This window comes from Orycteropus afer, unplaced genomic scaffold (assembly GCF_000298275.1).
Source record: "Orycteropus afer afer isolate SDZICR_OR568_19922 unplaced genomic scaffold, OryAfe1.0 scaffold00919, whole genome shotgun sequence".
Taxonomy (NCBI): Eukaryota; Metazoa; Chordata; class Mammalia; order Tubulidentata; family Orycteropodidae; genus Orycteropus; species Orycteropus afer.
The window spans coordinates 90,277-99,649 of NW_006922506.1; the positions used below are offsets into that span (position 1 = coordinate 90,277).

General features: G+C 38.8%; 1 non-coding gene and 1 pseudogene across 1 annotated transcript; both read left to right on the plus strand.

The window, feature by feature from the left end:
* Positions 1–2,856: 2,856 nt before the first annotated feature.
* Positions 2,857–2,929, plus strand: TRNAK-UUU. The gene has a single exon. It is a non-coding gene; the product is annotated as a tRNA-Lys (tRNA).
* Positions 2,930–4,094: 1,165 nt separating this feature from the next.
* On the plus strand, positions 4,095–5,656 carry LOC103212315 (annotated as a pseudogene).
* Positions 5,657–9,373: the final 3,717 nt, after the last annotated feature.

Below are 9,373 nucleotides of genomic sequence, written 5' to 3' on the forward strand. Positions count from 1 at the left end.
CTTCGGACAAATATGTCTGTGTCATCTTTTATATTGCCTGCAGTACTGGAGGTAAATGTTCTTCTGGAAAATTTCCAGAGGGTTCTTTTGTGTCCAAATTACTCTTAGGTAAGTTCTTACATTCTCCCTGCTCCATGAACTTTTCATTATAACTAGAAACAATCATTCCCATTAAAATTATCAAGATCATTAAAGGACGAAAACAAAAAATAAACATAGAGAGAGCACACTTGACCCCAGGAAGCCTGCTGTTTCCTTGAAACAATCGCTTCAGGCCGATGACTATGTCACGTGGACCCCACCGGGGCTGTCGTGGCATTTAGGGATTAGCTGCCAATGACAAGATGCAAGTTATTGATCAAATCTAGTGGGCACATAGGTTTGCTCCCTGTCTATTTGGGACTCGGGCAATTTTAGGTTTCCAAAAACTCTTTGATGTTAACTATTGATCTTTGAGGGAGGTCTGGTGGCGTAGTGGCTAAACCATTTGGAACCCAACAGCAACTCTGCCAGGAGAAAGAAGTGGCAGTGTGTTTCCTCAAAGATTTACACCTTTGTGGGGTAATTCTATTTTATTGGATTACTATGGGTTTGGTTTCAATTTCTGGTTTCTTTAGTGATCTGTAACAGGAGACACTTAATCCAAACCCCACTCCTTCCTTCTAACAATAACTCTGAAGTCAGCTTTTGGAAATCAATTCAAGAAACTTCTTTTTGCCCAAGAAACAAGGGACTAAGAAGGGATTTGAACTGAAGATCCTAATCTGGAATCAGAGGCCTTAAACATCAGGCCAGGGACCATACACTAAAGTAGTAATCCAAATTTGAAAGTGAAAGCATTGCTAGGGAGCATTCGGTTTCTGTTTTCAGAAAGGTCTGAAAACAACTGTTGTTCCTAATTGCCATTGAGTAGTTTCTAACTCATAACAACCCTATATACAACAGAAGGAAACACTGCCTGGTCTTGCACCATCCTCACAATCACTGCCATATTTTAGCCCATTGTTGCAGCTACCTTGTCAATCCATTTCGTTGAGGGTCTTCCTCTTTTTCACTTTACTGAACATGATAGCATTCTCCAAGGACTGGTCCCTCCTGATAGCATGTTCAAAGTACTGAGATGAAACCCCACCTTCCTTGCTTCCAAAGAGAATGCGATTATTCTTCTTCAAACACAGATTTGTTTGTTCTTTTGGCACTCCATGTATGTATATTCAATATTCTTCACCAATGCCATAAAACAATTACTTAGAATTAATAAACTGTGAGATTGTTAGATGATCAGAAGTGGCATATTACAACCAGGCCATCTCATCCAAATCACTGACAATGGTGATCCATGAGGGTGGAGAAATATCAGCCAAGAAATAAACATTGCAATGAAGGTGTGCAGATGACAGCATCAGGAGAGAAGCACCACAGGTAGGTATGTTTGGGCCTTTTCTGTCACAAAAATAAGATAGTGTTTGCTCCAGGGAGAAAGGCTGAAAGCGCAAAGAAGAGCTCCCTCTTGTCAGAAATGTCTGCTTTTAATGCCAGGAAAATTCTTATTATAATGTATTCATAATGTAGGTTTTAACAACTTGATGCTCTGTCAAGAAGTAGAAGAATCACCCTATATGGAGGTAGGTTGGGTTGTGGATCCCAAACCTCCTAGGAGAATGGTCCCAAGACCTCAGAAGCAGTTTGGTGGCTTCCAAGCTACTTCATGTGGATAAAAGAAGCCATAATAGCTTGAAGGGGTGCTATTCTCATTGAAATGCTAACCCTTACACTGGTGTTTTGTTTAAAAGTCCTTCCCAACTCCCCTGCATATTGGACCACAGTACAATCCCAGATGATTTTGTGTAAACCTCCCTCCTTTCTCAAAACAACAAACAAACTATGCCAAGAATATTGATGGAGTAGGATAAATAAGATATCCTCAAATTCTTAATGTAAAACAATTACATATTCTCTCAATTTTTATAGCCTATTGGCTTCTTGGAAGTGCTGAGTTATTTGGAAGAAATAAACAATAATTTTTGTTTTGTTTTGTTTTTTCCCCATCTCTCACAGTGTCATTCCTCCCCAGAAAGGTTAATCTTTCCATCATCCCAAAACTGCCCCCATTTGTCCTCAGATCCTCTGTATAGTATTTTCTCCAGGTTTGGGTCAAAATGCAAAAACCATCTTAAGTCATATTCTGGCTGGTATGTCCTCATTGATACTGATTCATCAAGATAATTATCCTTTTCCTTTGGATGTGAGCAGCAAACAATGATCAAAGACATGAAGAAGGAAGAGAAGATGGAGGAGAAAGAAAATCAAACAAAGGAGGAGTGGCTCACACAGGGTAGAGTAGTTGCATCACCAAGAAAAGCAAGCAAAAAAGATGCAGAACGTTAAACACAGGCACCCTTGCTTTCCTGCTATTATGTATGTTCTCCTTGGTTTTCAAATTCTCTGTCCTTCAATTCTTTTCTCCTCTGCTTCCTAAGGATGCAAGAAAGATGTATAAGACAATGCAGAGGGTTAGAAGAAGAGTAGTGTGAGTTTTGTTTCAAGAAAAACAGGTGCAGATAGGGAAATAAGAAACAAAGGCATAAAATCACAAGACTAGGCAAGAAATGAAGTACTGTAGGTCTGGCAGTGTGGTCTGAAACCCAGCAGTTCTTTCTCTAGGGAAGACAGCTCTAGTTTGAAAATCTAAAGAGATACAAGGCAAAGAGGAGGGAAAATGCTGTGAGGGATTATGGCACCTCTTTCAAATGCAATCATCTTGGCAAGGAAAACTATTTGAGAACTTGAAATATAGAAGTAAAACACCAAATAAGTGAACCTAGGTTAGGCCCTCAATATTCCATCCAGAAGGGGGCCTGAATAGCTCAGCTGGTAGAGCATTAGACTTTTAATCTAAGGGTCCAGGGTTCAAGCCCCTGTTCAGGCGTGGTGTTATTTTACTCTAATTAATACTGTTTACTTTAATTATTTCTTCTTAAATTAAAAACCACAAACCAAACCGACTGCCATCAACGCTATAGAACGAAGTAGAACTGCCCCACAGGGTGATCTTTACCGCAACAGACTGCCTCATCTTTCTCCTGCGGAGCACAGCAGCTGTTGGTAGATTCAAACCACCAATCTTTTGGTTAGCAGCCAAATGTTTTAACCACTTTGCCACCGGAATTCCAGCTTTTTTAAGTAGAAGCCATTCCTTTTGCTCTATATACTACTAGAAGTTTCGCTTCTTCACTCCTTTCTCTTTCAGCTCTTTGCCCTATAGGAATCTAGAGAGCACACCCCCGCCAAAAAAAAAAAAAAATCAAAACTCGCTGCCATCAAATCATTCCTTAATCAGGGACCCCTGTTTGATTTCGGAGGCTGTAAATCTTTGCGGAAGTAGACCGCCTCGCCGGCCTTCCGCGGACTGACTGATGGATTTGAACCGCTGGCCTTTCGGTTTGCAGTCACGCGCCTTATCCACCACGCCACTGGCGCTCCTTGTGGACAGCCAAGAGAATGGAAAAATGAAATGTTATCAGCATAGCCAGGGTCAGTTTCGCCACATCTGCAGAGAAGCAAACGTTTCAGTAGTTGAAAGGAAAATAATGTGAATGATGAAAAGTAGAAATAGCAAGCAGAAAGATGAAGTCAGATTTTAAGGACATTTTGGATTTGGGGAGCTAGAAAGATGCAGTCCTTTCATTGAGTATAGAAAGAGTTTTGTATACTTCCGCTTGTACTTTGATGACACTTTCATTAGTTTGTTCTTTTCATCGATCAGGATTGGAAGGGTAATGGGGCCAAAATAGGTAACTTTGCTATACTTTACAAATGTGGGATGTTTATATGATGGATTTGCCTGTGGAGTTCTTTCCTAACACTAAATGAATACCCAAGTCTGAAACTTTATATATGGCTGATCTGGAGATTTGGAATTTTATGTGGTTTTTGCAAGAGAGGCTGAAAGGGGGAGAAAAAGTCAATCGAAACGTATAAACTGTAAAGCAAAACAAAACCCAAAAAAGATCTTGAAATGTCGCCACCACCGCAGCTGCGGGAGAGGAACTGGGGGAGGAAGGTGATCCCGGAGGCTCTTCGCATACAACCTGATGGCGATCGACGTTCGGGAGCCAGAGCACCAAGTTATCCGTGTTGGGCAGGATAATGCAGGGAAGACTGCCATCCTTCACCAGTTTTCTATGAATGAAATTGTACATACATCCCTTACAACAGGAAGTAATGTAAAAGAGGTTGTTTGTTGTTGTGTGCCGTGAACTCAGCCCTGACTCACAGTGGCCTTTCGGAGGAGGTATCTCTACTGAAGTACACTGCCCAGTCTTCCTTCTGACTGCTAACTGGAAGGCTGGCCGTTCAGACCCACCAGCCACTCCTCAGAAGGAAGACTGGGCAATGTACTTCAGTAGTGATATCGCCTCGGAAACCCAAGGAGGGGTCGCTATGAATCGGGTCCGACTCAAGGGCACGTAACAACAGCAACGATGTGGTATATTGGAGGCTAAGAATCTTCGTTCTTTCCGGGATACTTAACCATATTAACACCGAGTTTGGAATAATGGTGGTAGACAGACAGTACAGACAAAGGAAGGATTTCTGTAACTAGAGAAGAATTCTATAAAACGTTAGCACATGAGGACCTAAGAAAAGCTGGATTGCTGATTTTGCTAATAAACCAGATGTTAAAGAATGTATGACTGTAGCAGAAATCTCCCAGTTTTTGAAGCTCACTTTCTATTAAAAATAAGCAGCAGCATATCCAGCCATGCTGTGCTCTTTCTGGCGAGGGATTGTACCAACGACTTGAATGGATGATGTTACGATTTAAGGTCAGAGGGTCTCTACTGACCTCTTCTCATAGAATTTGTATAAATGAAGTGCTGGGCTTAACCTGAAAGCTGCAAAAATGAATAGTTTGAATATTTATAATAAACTGACTTAAACTTTCTCTATGGGAGTTCTGGTGGTGTAAGACATTTGACTGCTAACCAGAAGAATGGCGGTTCAAACTCACCAGCCACTCCTCAGAGGGAAGGTTGGGCAATCTACTTCCATAGAGATACTGCCTCGGAAACCCAAGGAGGGGTCCCTGTGACTTGGATCCAACTCGACGGCAGTGAGTTTGGTTTTTCAGTAAACTTTTTCTATAAGAAGAAAAATTAAGAACACTTACTTGCTTTCTCATTAGCTCCTTCCAAAGGAAGGTCTTAAAAGCTGTGATTGGCTTTTTTCTCATAATGAATCCTCTTAGGACATTGTGTAGCCTGTAGTAAGTACAAAAGGAGAGGAAAACGTGTTTAACTTTGAGAACTTTATTATCAGTATAACCCTAGTTGAATGTTGTTTTCTTCTTGTTCTAATAAGTCAAAGTACAAATCAGCACAGGTACTCAGTTTCCAATATTTTAAAATGTAATGTTATTATTGAAAAGTGTTTTACGTAAGATCGTGTATGCATTATGTATGTTCCTCGAGTTCAAGTTAATGGCTTTGACTTATAAGGAAAAGTAATTAACACAAAAACTGATCATATTCGTGATTATAACCATAATGACATGAGTACTGGCATTGGTGCATTGGTGGTGTCATTTTGTATTTTTCCCTTTATGTTCTCTGTATTGTACTAACAGGTCCCCAAAATCATTGAACTGCTTTAAAAGAAAGATAGAAAAGTAGAGGAAGAAAGCTCAACAGTTTTTACATGTAAATAGTCTAAATACACCAGTTAAAATAAAGAGATTGGCAAAATAGATTAGAAAACATGATATGTTATCCACAAGGAACTCATTTGAAATATACAACTATATAGTCAGGAAGAAATTAAAGAGAATATTTAAAAAGATATATCATGAAAACATTAATCAAAAGAAAACAGGAAAGGAGTGACTATATTTATATCAGATAAAGTAAACCTGAGAACAAAAAAAATTAGAAGAAACAGAGAGGGACATCGTGTAATAATAAAAGGGTTAATCCACAAAGAAGGTATAGGTAGTCCCTGACTTACAACAGGGTTCCATTCTAATGACTCCATTGTAAAAAGGTAAGTCAAGTACTTCATTTTTTTCATTATTATTGCCTTTTATTAGTAGCATTTTTATAAATCTGATCTTTATTTGTCTTTGGGGGTAGGAAACTGCATATAAATTTACAGATATGATGACCTCAGCAAATTATGCACTGAAACATTGTATGTTGTTGTTTTTATGTACCATCGAGTCAGCCCGGACTCATAGTGACCCCTCCTTGGGTTGCTGAGGCAGTATCACTATGGAAGTAGATTGCCCAACTTTCCTTCCGAGGAGTGGCTGGTGGGTTTGAACCGCCAGCCTTCTTGTTAGCAGTCAAGTCCCTCAGGCACTATGCTACATATTACTAATGATAAGATGTAAGGTGGAAAAAAATCGTACATGCAATTCATTGTAACTCAAATACAACATTGGAGACTACCTCCATGATAGTCTTAAATGTGCATGCACCAAACAACAGAGCTACAAAATATGTGAAGCAAAATCTGATTGATCTGAAAGGAGTCAACATCTCCAATTACAGTGGGAGACTTCAACATCTGTCTCTAAATCAATGATAAAATAGCTAAACAGAAAATCAGCAAAGATATAGAAGGACTGAAAAATTCCATCAGCAGTCATTGGGCCAGGGGGCTAAGACCATAGTCTCAGGGGAGAATTAATGTCAAATGGCATAACATAGTCCACAAAGACGATGTTCTACTTCCTACTTTGATGAGTAGTGACTAGTGACTGGGGTCTTAAAATCTCAGGATCAGCTATCTAAATTGCAACTATTGGTCTCTCCTTGTGTGGAGCAAAGAAGAGTGAAGAAAAGCAAAGACACATGGAAACATTTAGTCCAAAGGACTAATGAACAATGTGAACCCCAGCCTCCACAATCCTGAAACCAGAGGAACTGGATGGTGCCCAGCTATCACTGCTAACCACTCTGAAAGGGATCACAATAGGTGGTCTTGGATAGAGTGGTAGGAAAATGTGGAACAAAACTAAAAATCATCAAAATGACCAGGTGGAACCCCTGAGACTATGGCTGTTAGACATCTTTCAAACCTGAAACTGAACTCATGCCCCATGGCTCAACTTCCACCCAAACAATAGACAGGCCTATAAGGTGAGCAGTAATAACATGGAGGTATGTACTCCTTAGAATAACCAACTATATAATATCAAAAGGGCACCATTTGACCAGATAAAGATCAGAAGGCAGAAAGGGATAGAAAAAAAGGAAGAATAGAAATGGAAAACACAAGGAAGAAATGGGAAGAGTGTTGTTACATTTTTGGGATTGCAATCAATGTCACAAATCAAGATGTGTATGAAAATTGACTCATACAAAGTGGGTTCTCTGCCCACAAAGGAAGCAAACTATCAGTCACAGAAAAGTAAAAAAAAGTCTTCCAATTTGGAAACTAAGCAACACACTTCTAAATAATTTATGTGTCAAAGAGAAAGTGTTAAGGAAACAAAAATGAGAATAAAGCATGTCAAAATTTGTCAACACGGCATACTAAAGCAGTACTGAGGAAGAAACTTATAGCACTGAATGAATACATTAGCAAAGAAATAAGCCTCAAATCAATTGTCTAAGTGCTCACTTGAAGAATCAAAAAAAAAAAAAAAAAAAACAAACAAAATAAACCCAAACCAAGCTAAAGGAAGAAAATAGTAACAATAAGAGCAGAGATAAATGAAATTAAAAATGAACAGTATAGGAAAAATCAATGAAACAATAAGCTGGTCCTTTGAAAAGATAAATAAAATTCACACATCTCTAGCAAGACAGACAAAAAAAAAAAGCAGGAAGAAAACACAAAGCATTAATATCAGGAATAAAATAGTACATATCACTATAGACTGTAGAAAACATAAGAATAGTAAGAACGTACTCTGAACAATGCTACACACTCAAATTTGACAACTTAGAAGAAATGGACCAATTCCTCCAAACATAAAAGTACTACTGTTGTTGTTGTTGTTGTTTTGTGCCGTCAAGTCAAACCCGACTCATAGCGACCCCTCCTTGGGTTTCCAAGGCAGTATCGCTACGGAAGTAGGATTGCCCAACCTTCCTTCCGAGGAGTGGCTACTCATCTCATATGAAACATATATTTTTAATAACTGTAATATTAAGGAAAATGATTTAGTAATTTTAAAACTCTCCTCCCCCCAAAAAAAAAAAAAAAAAAGAATCTCCAGGTCCAAAAAGATTAATTAGAAAATTCCAGCAAATATTTAAGGAATTAACAAACTATGAACAATCTTTTCCAGAAAATAGAAGAGGAGGAAATACTTCCTAACTCATTTTTATGAAGTTAGTATTACCCTGATACCACAAATCAAACAGTCCAAAAATGACTCCAGTAGCAAAAATTGATACAATAATAATAATAAAATAGCAAACAGAGTTCAGTAATACATACAAAGTGTTATATATACCATGACCAAGTACAGTTTATTTCAAGGATGCAAGGCTGGTCCAATATATTAAAATCAATCAATTTTAATCCAATATATTAACAGTCAAAAGTAAAAATCACACAATCACATCAATCCAAGAGAAAAAGCATTTGACAAAATTTAACATCCAATTATAATATAAAATTCAAAATTCTCAGAAAATAGGAAGAGGGAACTTAATATTTTATTTTATTTTTAAATTTTATTGTGCTTTGGGTGCAAATTTACAAAGTAAATTTGTTTTACATTCAACAGTTTGCTCACATTTGATTTCATGGCCCAGTTACCAGCCCCTACCATAACAAAATCTCCTCCCCTCCCATCCCTGTGACTACGCGCTCCCTGGGCCCTTCTCAACTGTGCATTCGTGTCTGTCAGGACTTCCCTCTATATGAATGCTGTCCCTCTGGTGTCTCATGGCTGATTGCTCTGAGGGATGCATCTCCCTAGAGTAGGTGAGTGTTTCTACCTGGAGTAGGTGTTCTGCATGTAGTCTTTCCACTGTTGGGTGGAAAGCCAATCCATGGAAGTGAGTCCATTTCTAGGCCCGAAGGGTAATCCAAGGCCATAGTTTCAGGGATTCCACCAGACTCTATCCAACCAGTAATTCTGGTCATTTTGTGTTTTTGAATTTTGTTCCACATTTTTCTTCCCACTCTATCCAGGATCTCCAGTTTTGATTCCTTTCCAAGTGGTTGGCATTGGTAGCTGGACACCATCTAGCTCTTCTGGTCTTGGGGTCATGAAGGCTGAGGTCCTCGTGGTCCATCTTATCCTTGGACTAATTATTTCCAATTATGCCTTTGATTTTCTTCATTCTTCTTTCACTCAAGTGAGGAGACCAATTGTTGCATTTTAGATGGCCACTCAAAAGCTTTTAAGATC